We start from the raw sequence: 10,969 nt of genomic DNA, 5'->3' as shown, positions 1-10,969 counted from the left end.
CAGGAAGCACGGCTGGTGCTCAAGCAGACACTTACGGAGGCGAATCTGCACCAGTCCCTCTGCAAACACTGATGCTGAGGGTGTCAAAGCAAACCCACAGCTAAGGAGAGCACCTATCCACCTCGAAAGTCACGGAGCAAGCACTCGAGTCTGAACAGTTGTTTCAGAATACCTGCTGCTACGTAAAACGGGGAGGCGTACTATAGCAAACCATCCCAGATTGCTAACCTCAGCATGAGAGATTATCTTGCACATGCTAGAAAACTGCCTTCCATCACACAGCAGCTATTGCACTGCCATGCTGAGCGGTTTGCAGCATGGCATGAACCAGCCCCTTAAAACCACCCCCGCGTTACCCAGGAAAATGGACAACTAGGAGTGCTGCAGGCTGCCAAAAGCTAAAGAGGATGCAGGAACCTGACCACAAAGCTCCACCGATAGCACTGCGAATTCAGCATCTCTGGGGGCTGTTCTCTGCACAGAGCAGCTGTAGTGTTTGGGTGGGTTTTTTCCCAGTCACCTGCAAAGAGACTCCTCTGTCCTTGGCAGTGAGGGAGCTGCAAGGAGAAAACAGAGATTCACCAGCACTTGACGATGTTTGCCCCCAGGCATGGAGAGCCAGGCGCACAGCACTGCCACAGTGAGTAACAGGTAGCAAGAGGAAAGCTTATTTGCAGAGTATAGATGTGCCCATGCAACAGCTTGAGCTTTGGGAGCTGAACTACTCTCTCCTGTAATTAAAATGCAGGAGAGGAAAGTGCAGAAATTACTCCAGCGTGACTGTGAAGGACTCACAGGCTTTGAGTTTCAAAGTTGATCTTAACACACTCTTCAGAGCAATTTAACTTCTAAAAAAAAAAAAAGAAGAAAAAAAGAACTTTTATGAGAAAATATCCTGCACAAGCCTGTTATTAAACCACACAAGAAGCAATGCAGGAGGACCGTGGCTGGGGCTGATGAGGCAAGGCTGAAGGCAGTCCTCTTCCTCCCTGCCCCTGCATCTGCTCTGCCAGTTGCTCTCAGCAACATAAACAATTGAGGGAGGCAGACTGCCCGTGACAGGAAAAACACATGTTAACACCCAGGCGGTGAAACCTCACGTCTGAGAGCATCTATGCAAAACACAGCCTGAAATGTTTCTTCCAGCTCCACAGAGTCGACTTGATGTTTTGCAAAACCGAGCTGGTGAAACGCTATCGCTTGCATCGAAGGAGAGATTTGCCAGCAGGAGATACTCTCAAGCATCTCCCTATTTTCTGCACATTAGGGGGGAAAAAAAAAAAAAAAAGGAAGCCTATGGGTAAGATTACAGGGTCCCGCAGCTCAGGGTGATGTAAAAGACATAGAGGATATCAGAAAAAAAAATTACACATGTGCAATGCTCTTCAGCCTGGCACCCAGGGGAATAGTTTATCTAAGAAAATTACTTTATTTTTAAAATAATGATAAAGGGAAGGAGCCATCAGAATTATGAGTCGAGCTCCAAGATAAGAAATCATACTGCTGGATGGGTGCGGCTGCCTGCTTGTTTGGTCACTGTTGGGTTTTGGGTTTTTTTTTTAAAGATAAACATGTCTTTTAGAACATGTTTGTTGGCCAATCTTCCCTCTGCTGAAAAAAAAAAAAAGAAGCTCACAACTGTGAAAACCATAAATGAAAGGACGAAAGGCAGGACAGTTTCCAAAGAGCTGAGATCACGCCTCACGGGCCCTTTAAAGTAAGATGCAACATACTAGTACATTAAAAAGGACAAAACAGGAGTAAATTTAAAATGTCAAGTAGTTTCGATAAAGTATCATTTGGAGAAGCTTTTAAGCAAACTCTGCAAGAGGCAGAGCCTATTCACAGACTGGAACCTGTCAAGGAAAGGAAATAAATAAATTTTAAAATCTATTTTTCAATTGTAAAGCTGTTGATATATAGGAGTATTTTATCAGAAATTCACAGTCCGGAGGAGGCTAGCTCAGCAAATGCATCCAAGGAAAAAAGTAACTTGCACATCAGAGGAAGAACTAAGGTGGATCTCTTAAGAAGGGTGTAAAACTAAGCAGAGAGTAGTTTTGAATCCAACAGAACAACAGCTTGAACACGGCCCAGGTAAAAGAACAAAAGAACTGCAGGAAAGCAAACGGCCTAAAGCACCCGGGAGCTTGATGGAGCAAAAGCCACAGCAGGTCCCATTGCTCTCTCCAACTTCCCCGCTGTTCAGTGCATTGCAATAGCCTGGGGACAGGCATCACTGCCTGCAGCCCTGCCAGCTCAGCCCAGGACTTTGCTGCTCTCCCAACAGCAAGGTGTTAAGCAGCCACCACTGTGGTTATAGCACAGAAGCAATTTTGCAATCATTTTGCTTTAGAAAGCGTTTTGCACTGGCCTCCACTGCTGTTCGGTTTTGCCTTTTCTTACTCAAGAACATCAGGGGGAAGAAAAGTGCCTGAGCACAAGGCAAAAACCTAGAACGACAGGTTTTTAACCAAACCCCAGATATCGCCGCTGCTGAACACAGCTTTAAGTTAAGGTGTCAAGTTCACAAATAGTCTCCTCTTCCTCAGCATGGCGCTGGCAGAGAAAGGTCCCAATACTCTCACCTGCTTTGCTACACATGCCCTGATCAAGCGCATCCCTTTTCCCACCAAAAACAGGGCACCAAATCCCAGCCGGCTGACGCAGTCCCCCCATTAGGCTCCAGCACATGCCCTGATCCCCCATTCTGACAGGCACCCCAAGACCCCTGCTCCAGACACAGCATCTCCTTCCTCGTCCAGCAGGAAGATGCTGCCCTTAACTCTACTTCAGTAGGAGCACAAGAGCAAACGGAACCATTTCTTGAGGGAAAAGACATCATGATTCACCATGGTGCTCGATTTCACTTTTTTGGGTGCTGTTTTTAAAGGAGGTATCGCAAGGCAAGGCAGGGGGAACCAACTGCAAGTAGTGGGTTCACTGACTCAGGAACTTGAGCTGTCGCATCTCCAACTGCCCCTGCCACCCCCAGGGACCAAACCTGGCAGTCCCACCAGTGCTGCCAGCTATGTCCCAGGCGGCAGATATTTTGGGGGCTCCCCCAGCTGCCCACGGGGCACCCAGGCCACACCTGTGCCACTCTGCACATCTCCAGAGAACAGCAGGGCTGGGGAGGGCAGGCGAAGGCTCACCACCCTGTCCCCCCACGGAGAACACTTGGCCACCAGGAAGGCAAAGTCTCCCCTAATAGCAATAGAGGTGATTACAGGCAGCTCCTGCACTGTTTCACCCGGTAAGAGGGAAAAAATCCCAGTATTTGGGGTTTTTTTTGTTTTGTTCTGTTTTGATCTCAATGCAGCCCCATCACGACTCAAAGGACCACCCCAGCCCCCTGGCAGCGTCCCTGCTGGGTGCCCAGCTCCATGCTCTGAATCTCCACGGAGCCCCCTCCGAGCACACAGCCCTTCGTAGTCCTTTACCCCGCAAAACGCTTTCCCGTGCACACCAAGCCCTTTGCAGCCTTCTCGAGGCCCCCATTCGTGCAGCCCTTTGGAGACACCCCCCCCCGCATCTCATGCTTTCCCATTCGGGTTGCCCCAGATACACACCTCTCTGCAAACCCCTAGATGCTCCCGGGCACGCAGGTCTTTGCAAGCCCCCCCCCCCCCGGTCCCTGGGCACACAGCCTTTTGCACCCCCGCAGTGCCCCGGGCACACAGCTCTCTGCACACCACACCCCCCGACGCCTGCACGCTTACAGACCTCTGCAACCACCCCGGATGGCCCCAGACACATGCCCTTGGCAACCCCTTCCCCCCCCCGCGCCCGTCGCTTCCCCACGCACGCTCCCCTGAGGCTCCGCACGCCGCCGTGTCCCCGGGCGGACCCCGCCGCGCACGCCCGTGGACCTCAAGCCTTCTCTTCTCTTCTCCTCTCCCGTCCCGTCCCGTCCCGTCCCGTCCTCCCGCCCCGCCGCGCAGCCCGCTCCGAGCCCCCCGCAGCCCTTACCGCGGGGCGCCGCGCGGGCGGGCGCGAGCTCCCGGCCCCGCCGCGCATCCTCCGGCGCGCGCCCAGCCCGGACCGCCGCGCGCCGCCGCCAAGCCCCAGCCGCCGCGCTCCCGCGCAGGCGCAGTGAGAGTCCCGAACAGGAGGTGGAACTGCCCGCGCCGCACGGCGTCTCGCGAGAAGAGAATAGAAGTGCGCGGGCAGAGGTGCGTAGTCGGGCGGGGAATTAGCTCAAATGGTAGAGCGCTCGCTTAGCATGCGAGAGGTAGCGGGATCGATGCCCGCATTCTCCATATGTTTTTTTTTTTCTTTCCCTCCCCTGGGTGCGCAGGCCGCAGCACTCCAGTTTTACGATCCACGGATGCGCTTTGCTCTTTTCTTAAAAAGTCCTTAAATTCTTACTTGCTTCCTTAAAATTCCTAAAAATACATTTTCTTAACCTGCGGTTAAGGCAAGCAGGGCCCTGCAAGAGGGCCTTGTGCTTTCGCGTTTAATACTGAACTGGACCAGCAACAGGGAGCAGCGCCCGCTCCCTTTGGTGCTTCCCACGGCAGCTCCAGCCCCAGCCCTCACCTGGTCATCTCGTCCAGGAGCCGGAAAGCCCCAGAGATCCTCTCTCCTGGGAGCCTTCGATAAAGCCAAAATGTTCGTTTGCCTTTACTAAATTTGAGAAGGAATCAAAATATCTCAAGGGGGCATTGATCTACATACCATTTAGTTAAAAAACTGGAAAGATTTTGCTCAGCAAAATTATCCAGGTGCAAAGCTCAGGCAAATATTCAAATTCTTCACATTCTGATATTATTCTACTGTAACAAGCCACAAGGAATAATTAAGAAAAAGAAAGAGGATTTTAAAAACCGAAAGTGTATCGTGAAAAAAACTCAACTGCCTAGGAATGCACTCAGTTGGCACTTCCATCCCAGTTACCAGCTGAACTGGAAACCGAAGGTGAAAAACAATTCTGCGCACTTTCTCCCATTACATGCGTGAGGAAATGACCTTTCTGACAAGTTTCAATGGCAAAGAGTGGAATTCAGCTTTCAAGCTACTCACAGCCACCAGCCTGCACCTGAGTAAACTGCAAAACATCCCATCCCCAGACCTTTGCAGTGGGCCTGGAGTAGACTCATCCCTCTGCAGAGCATGCACTCTGGGCTGGTTGATGACGGAAAAGACCTGGCTCGGAGCCTACGCTCTTAAATCCCAGGGGACTTCCTAGCACATTCATCATATCCCCAAGCAGGACCTGGGGCACAATGGAAAACATCAGTGCGTGCCTTCCAAACTGACCAAACCTTCCATCAAACCACATCTTCAGAAAGAGTAAGAAGCCTTAATATTACTGGCTCTCCTTTGAAAAAGGATAAACCTGGGGAAACTCTTTTTGTCTGAATAAATCTCACGTGCAGAGATATTTGCAGAGCAGCATTACGTAGCTATGGTCTTTTTGCGCATCTATCGCCATGCTGTACCCCAGGCTCAAGTCCTGTCTGTTTTACTCTTTTAATTCCTGCAGGTCTTTGGAAGCCCTTCTAACCCCACTGCCCTTCTTTATAGGCAGCATGGATGTTTAAATAAGACTATTCCCAATTAATTCCCAATAGCCCAAAGAAGAACTGGATTGAAGAGAGGATGCAGTGGCTTTTCAAAGTGATTATTTGGCACAAATATCCATGAATTCTCATGGGCAGTCTCATGGAGACTAGAGAGAGATGTTTCCACTGACAGTGGACATTTACCAGTCCATTCCAGAAAATGGCAAACCGAAGTCTGAAAAACAGGTAAGTGTATGATTGTTGGGGTTTTTTTAGCCTGAAAATTTCATTCTTGCCTTTTAAAGCTGATTTACTCTCAGGCTTCTGAGTCCCAGAGAAACTCATGAAATAACCAGCTGTCGCTACAACAGTCTTCAAAGCTTCAGCAAGCGATTCAAGTCTTCCTACGCAGCAGGATTTAACAGGAAAGTGAAATCCATCGCAGTCTCCTATTTCATCAGCTGCTACGCAGCCGTCATGAGGAGACGCTACTGCGAAATACATTTGTGTCTATGGTCTGGTCCTCTCATTTTCCCCTCCAGCTTCGGCCTCATCTCAACCCTCAACCCCTGCGACGTCTCGGTGGCCACGGGCAGGCTCGGGATGACGGAACAGAGGGCGGACCTACGTCAGTCTGACCAAACCGGTGCAGCATCGCCCTCTGCAGCCCGGCAGGCAGCACCGAGGCAAAAGGTGCAGCAGAAAAGCAGGGCTGGGTGAAAAATTCCCCTGGCCGCACTTTTTCTGCCGGTCAATGCAGTGCGGCGGTTGATGAACACGTCTGGAAAGACCCATTTTACTGGGGCCCCGTTTTCACTGCACCCACAGTGAAAGGCAGTGTACGCAGGGATAAAATGTTATGCATATGCTCACAGCGCTATTTTGTTATAATTATTCCCACCCCTCAAAAAATAAAACCAGAGAGGAACAAAGAGACCAGTTTTCTTTTACAAGAACAAGATGACCACATCAGAACAGCTAAAAATTCCTCCCTAATTGCTTTCTTGTGGGAATCTATAATGAGCTGCCACAGTATGGAGTATCCATATGTGTGTGTGCATGAATGCAAGTCGGGGTGAGCATTTGCCTGTATTTGCCAAGGGGCCCAAAGCTTCCTCAGCCACCTCACAGCTCCCAGCCACATGCTACCAGCATCTGTTTATCGACCTCCCTTTTTATTTTTTTTTTGGTTTCCAAGGCACCAGCTAAGCCACAGTGTCGGGTTCTCCACCCTGGCTCCACAGATGTTTTCGCTCCCCAGTGCTTTATCAGCCGGCTGGCTCTTCAGGAATGACCCAGGTTTTGCATTTCCTCCCCCTACAAAGCCTTACTTCAAGTCACACACAAGCTCAAGAAACAAATGGCTTGAACAATGGATCAAGTAGGAGTTAAAACAAGGCTTTCAGCGCAACAAATGGAGCTGGGCACATGCTTACAACTCACTGTTTTGGTCGCCACGGCTGAATTTATGTAATGAATTTGCTGGTAGGCATTGCATGGTCAAGTTAGCAACAGATCTGTCACGACCCTGAAAATTTTATTGCCTTTAATTGCAATTAAGTATATGCACAGAGGCATCATGAGAGCAGAGAAGAGAGAATTGGAAACTGCTAGAGAGGGAAAAGGCAAAGCTTTCAGCTTACACTAATGAGCTTTATTTAAGTATCCTTTTGTAAGTTTGCTCTAGGGTTATGTGCATAAATTTAGCTGTAAAACAAAGTCATCTTAAATGCAGAGACATATGTCAACTTTCCAGGACACGAGACTTCCCCTTGCTGGGTCCATGCCAGCCATGCCCACGAGTGGCAGGGACGCAGCGGACAGCACCATGCTCTCCTGCCCTGGTACAAAGGCCAAAAGAGGAGGAGGTCCCAAAAAAAGGGAGATAAGTTTGAATGACCTCGAAAAGGACATGGGGAAACACTGATAACGAAAAAGTGTACACAGGGCAGACGTCACCATCGGACTCCTCAGAGAGTCAGGCCTGAGTCTGTGCAAAAGCCCAAATGGATGTACCTTCCATGCCAGGACCCTTCCACTGTTAACATGGAAAGACATACACGTGCATTTCTCACTGGTGTTTGCTGTTGGTTTACTCAGCCCCGTTTTGCATAGTTTCCTCTGGAGTTGTGTGTATGTCAGTGAGTAGGACAGCCTGGTCCTGCTTGCTGAGGAAAGGGCAATAGATTTTTCCTGAGATGCCTTTTGTTGTTGTCGTGGTTTTAGGCTGATCCAGCAACTAAACTCACACAGTCTCTCCTTCTCCAGTAAAGTAGAGAGGAGAGAAAAAAAAAAAAACAAACAACCAAAGGGACTGAGGGTTGAGACAAGAACAGAGGGAGCACCCACCAACCATGGTCCCGGGCAAAGCAGACAGGGCTTTCTCAAAGCAAAACAGTTTATTAATGGTTACTTAGACGGACAAAGGGAAACAAAACCGGTTACTCGAGAGGACAGAAAGAAACAAAACCAGATTTTAAAACCGACACCTTCCCCTCCCCCTTTCCTTTTCCTCCCGGCTCTACCTCCTCCCCCCAGCAGCACAGGGGGCAGGGACTGGGGGAGTGCAGGTCAGTTCATTCCGTGCTGTTACTGCTGCTTCTTTCTTAAAGGAGGAGGAGTCCTTACACCCTTTTCCCCTGCTCCAATGGATCCCCTACCCACGAGGAAAAATCCACAAACTTCTCCAGCGTGAGTCCAGCCCACTGGAAACAATCCTTCCCCACAGATTGCTCCGGTGTGGGCTTTACCACAGTCTCGGATTCTTAGGGAGTTGTAGCCACTCGCTCCAGCATGGGTCGTCACGCAGACTCCAGATGCCTCTCTGCCTTGTCGTGCATCCCAACACGACCATCCTCAGGCTCAGGCATCTTCCCTCCACGGTCTGCGAGTGGGTCTCTGCTCCACCGAGGCCGTCCTGGTTGCAGGGGGGCCGCCTGCCATCTCACCACCAGCCGCAGGGGAAACTCGGCTCCGGCACACCTCCTCCCGCTCCATCCTCACTGACCTGCTGTCGATGCGGCTGTTTCTCTCAGATCTCAGTCCTCTCCAGGTGAACTCAGCCCAGTGGGCACCCCGGGAGTGGGGTGCCCCCGAGTTCCCCAGCTGGCTCCACCACCGCCATTCTCCGTGGGCGGCGCCGGCCCGACGCAGGCAGCTGCCCGGCCGGGAGCCAGGGAGCGGGGGCAGTGCCCTCCTCCCTTCTCTGCTTGCTCCTGGGCAAAGCACCTTTTCCGGTTCCTTTGTCCTGACTTAAATAGGGCAATTCGCAGAGGCGCCCTATTGGCTCAACCCTGAGGGGGATGGCAGTCTGATCTGGTGGCCAGAACTAAGCCTAACCTGGTTCCAAAACTGGGGAGGTCACAGGGAGCAAAACCCCTCTCCTGCCACCAGAACCCCACCCCCTCCACATCAAACCATGACAGTTGTCCCCACAGTGAGGGCAGCCAAAGGGATAACAGGGAGAAAGAAGCTGATAACATCTTGGCATGGCTACCTGGCTTGTGAATCTAGTTTTTCACTAGCACAGACCAGTGTGTAGTGGTGACCCTTTGTCCAGGGCAGGAGGTCTACAGAAGGTCCACGTGACATAAACCACTCTGAAATCTCTAACAAACACTAGACTTTGTCCTTTAGAGACTCCTGATGTTGGTGGCGGAGTAGGAACCGAGAGCAGTGAGGTGCCAGCAGTGGCTGGATAGGAAGTGACACCTTTGCTGTCGGGCTGAATGACAGGTGTCTGATTTCAAATTACCTGGTGGACAGGGATGATGCAATCTCTGGCCAGCATTCGCTCACTTCCTAACACTAGTGGTCTTCCTGAGAGCATCATGCCATGCAAGAAGGGAAGAGACATCCTTCACTGGCTGCAGCACCCCGCCCATCTGCCTGCCAGGGAGTCTTCTGGCAAGCACCACAGCCAGAAGCTCGTGCTATCCCCAAGCTTGTGGCTGGGGTTCAGCAGGTTTCAGGTCAGACCCAAGGGCACGAGGACTGTTCTAGGAACCCCTTCGCATGGACAACCCTGTTTTTCCAGGGAGGGAATGGGGAAGAGGTGCACCCCCTGGCATTCAACTCTCTTCTGGGCACTAAGGAAGGTGGGTTTTAGCTCTTTGAGCTCTTCTGGTGATCGGTTCCCATCTCCTCCAGAAGAATGATAATAAAGGCAACTGGGGCGAAAACCTCTACTGCTCTCCCTGGGGTCCAACAAAGGCCGTGCCTCTCACTCTGTGCCACCATCTCCTCTGCTGGCATCAGCAGCCACCGGAGGGGAAAACAGAGCTGGCCTTCTGCCTCCGGTTCATTTTCAGTCTGTTGAAACATTAATTAATCTTCACACTGTTGAGAATGGGGGAGAAAGTGGGTTACTTCAACCTGCAATTAGCGTGTGATGCAGCTTGAGCGATGGCAAGGTAATCCTCAGGGAGAGCGAGAGCCAGTGGGAGTTTGAGAGGAGGAGGTGTAGGACGGGGGGCCCTGCTTGCTGCTGAGAGGAAGTTTTAGGGAGGCACGACCAGGGCTGTTCCCAGGGAACCCTTCCAGGCTCCATGAGCATCCAGCTTGCACAGGAGCAGAGTGCTGCCCACGCAGCCTGAGTTAACCCCTAGGTGAGGTGGCAAGGAGACAGTAACGTGCTCAGCATCACTCCCCATCCAGGCAGGACAGGGCTTGTCTGAGAAATGGATAAATTATTTGCAAACTCCAGCATCTCTGTCTACACTTTAACACTGTGGTGGCCTCATTTTTGGATGGATCCTTCAATGGTAACTCCTCCCTTGCTCTGGGCTAAATCCTGGCGAGTGGCTACATGATCAGAGGTAAGAAGTCAAAGCTGCCTCTATCATCATCAGGTTTTGTGGGATATGAGCACTGTCACTAAGCCAGGTACAACTGTGTGTGGAGTGCAGCTCCACGAGCCCCTGAAGAGCTGCCCCGGGAGGAAAAAAGCCGTCACAACCCAAAACTGCTTTTCTCCCTCTAGCAGGCACCATGTGTACAACAGCAGAGGTTGCGTGGTAACGGCAGCAGGAAGGCGTCAGCTCTGCCCTCCTCGCTCCCCGCAGAGCGCCGAGAAGAGCGAGGTATGTATCAGCAGCAAAACCGGGCTCTTAAACTCCCCAAACTTTCCCTTCTGCTTACTGGGGAAAAATCGCACGTTGCGATTCTAGAGCTGTGCATGGTAGGGGCTGCTTTGTGGCGAACGGCTGGTTGTGATTAATTGAACTGTTGTGTAAGGCAGGGGGATGGGAATGGGGTGTTTGTAGGAAGAAGAAACTGGGGGAGACGCAAAGATTTTGGGAGGGAGGAAGGGAGGCAACTCAGTACGTCACTTAGAAAGCTCTTGGCACTTCAAAACCTTTCTTTGCTCTGTCTTGTGAAAGTCTGAACGAGCTCTTACCGGGACTAAAAGTACTGGGAAACAATAGGGAGACAGGGAGTCGCCGGCAGCCAGAGGAGGAAGC

General features: G+C 51.2%; 1 non-coding gene across 1 annotated transcript; it reads left to right on the top strand.

Moving 5' to 3' along the window:
• Positions 1-4,189: 4,189 nt before the first annotated feature.
• TRNAA-AGC (transfer RNA alanine (anticodon AGC)) lies at positions 4,190-4,262 on the top strand. The gene has a single exon. It is a non-coding gene; the product is annotated as a tRNA-Ala (tRNA).
• The last annotated feature ends 6,707 nt before the right edge of the window (positions 4,263-10,969 follow it).

Source organism: Tauraco erythrolophus, chromosome 6 (assembly GCF_009769465.1).
Source record: "Tauraco erythrolophus isolate bTauEry1 chromosome 6, bTauEry1.pri, whole genome shotgun sequence".
Lineage (NCBI taxonomy): Eukaryota > Metazoa > Chordata > Aves > Musophagiformes > Musophagidae > Tauraco > Tauraco erythrolophus.
This window is presented reverse-complemented; position numbering and strand designations above follow the sequence as displayed.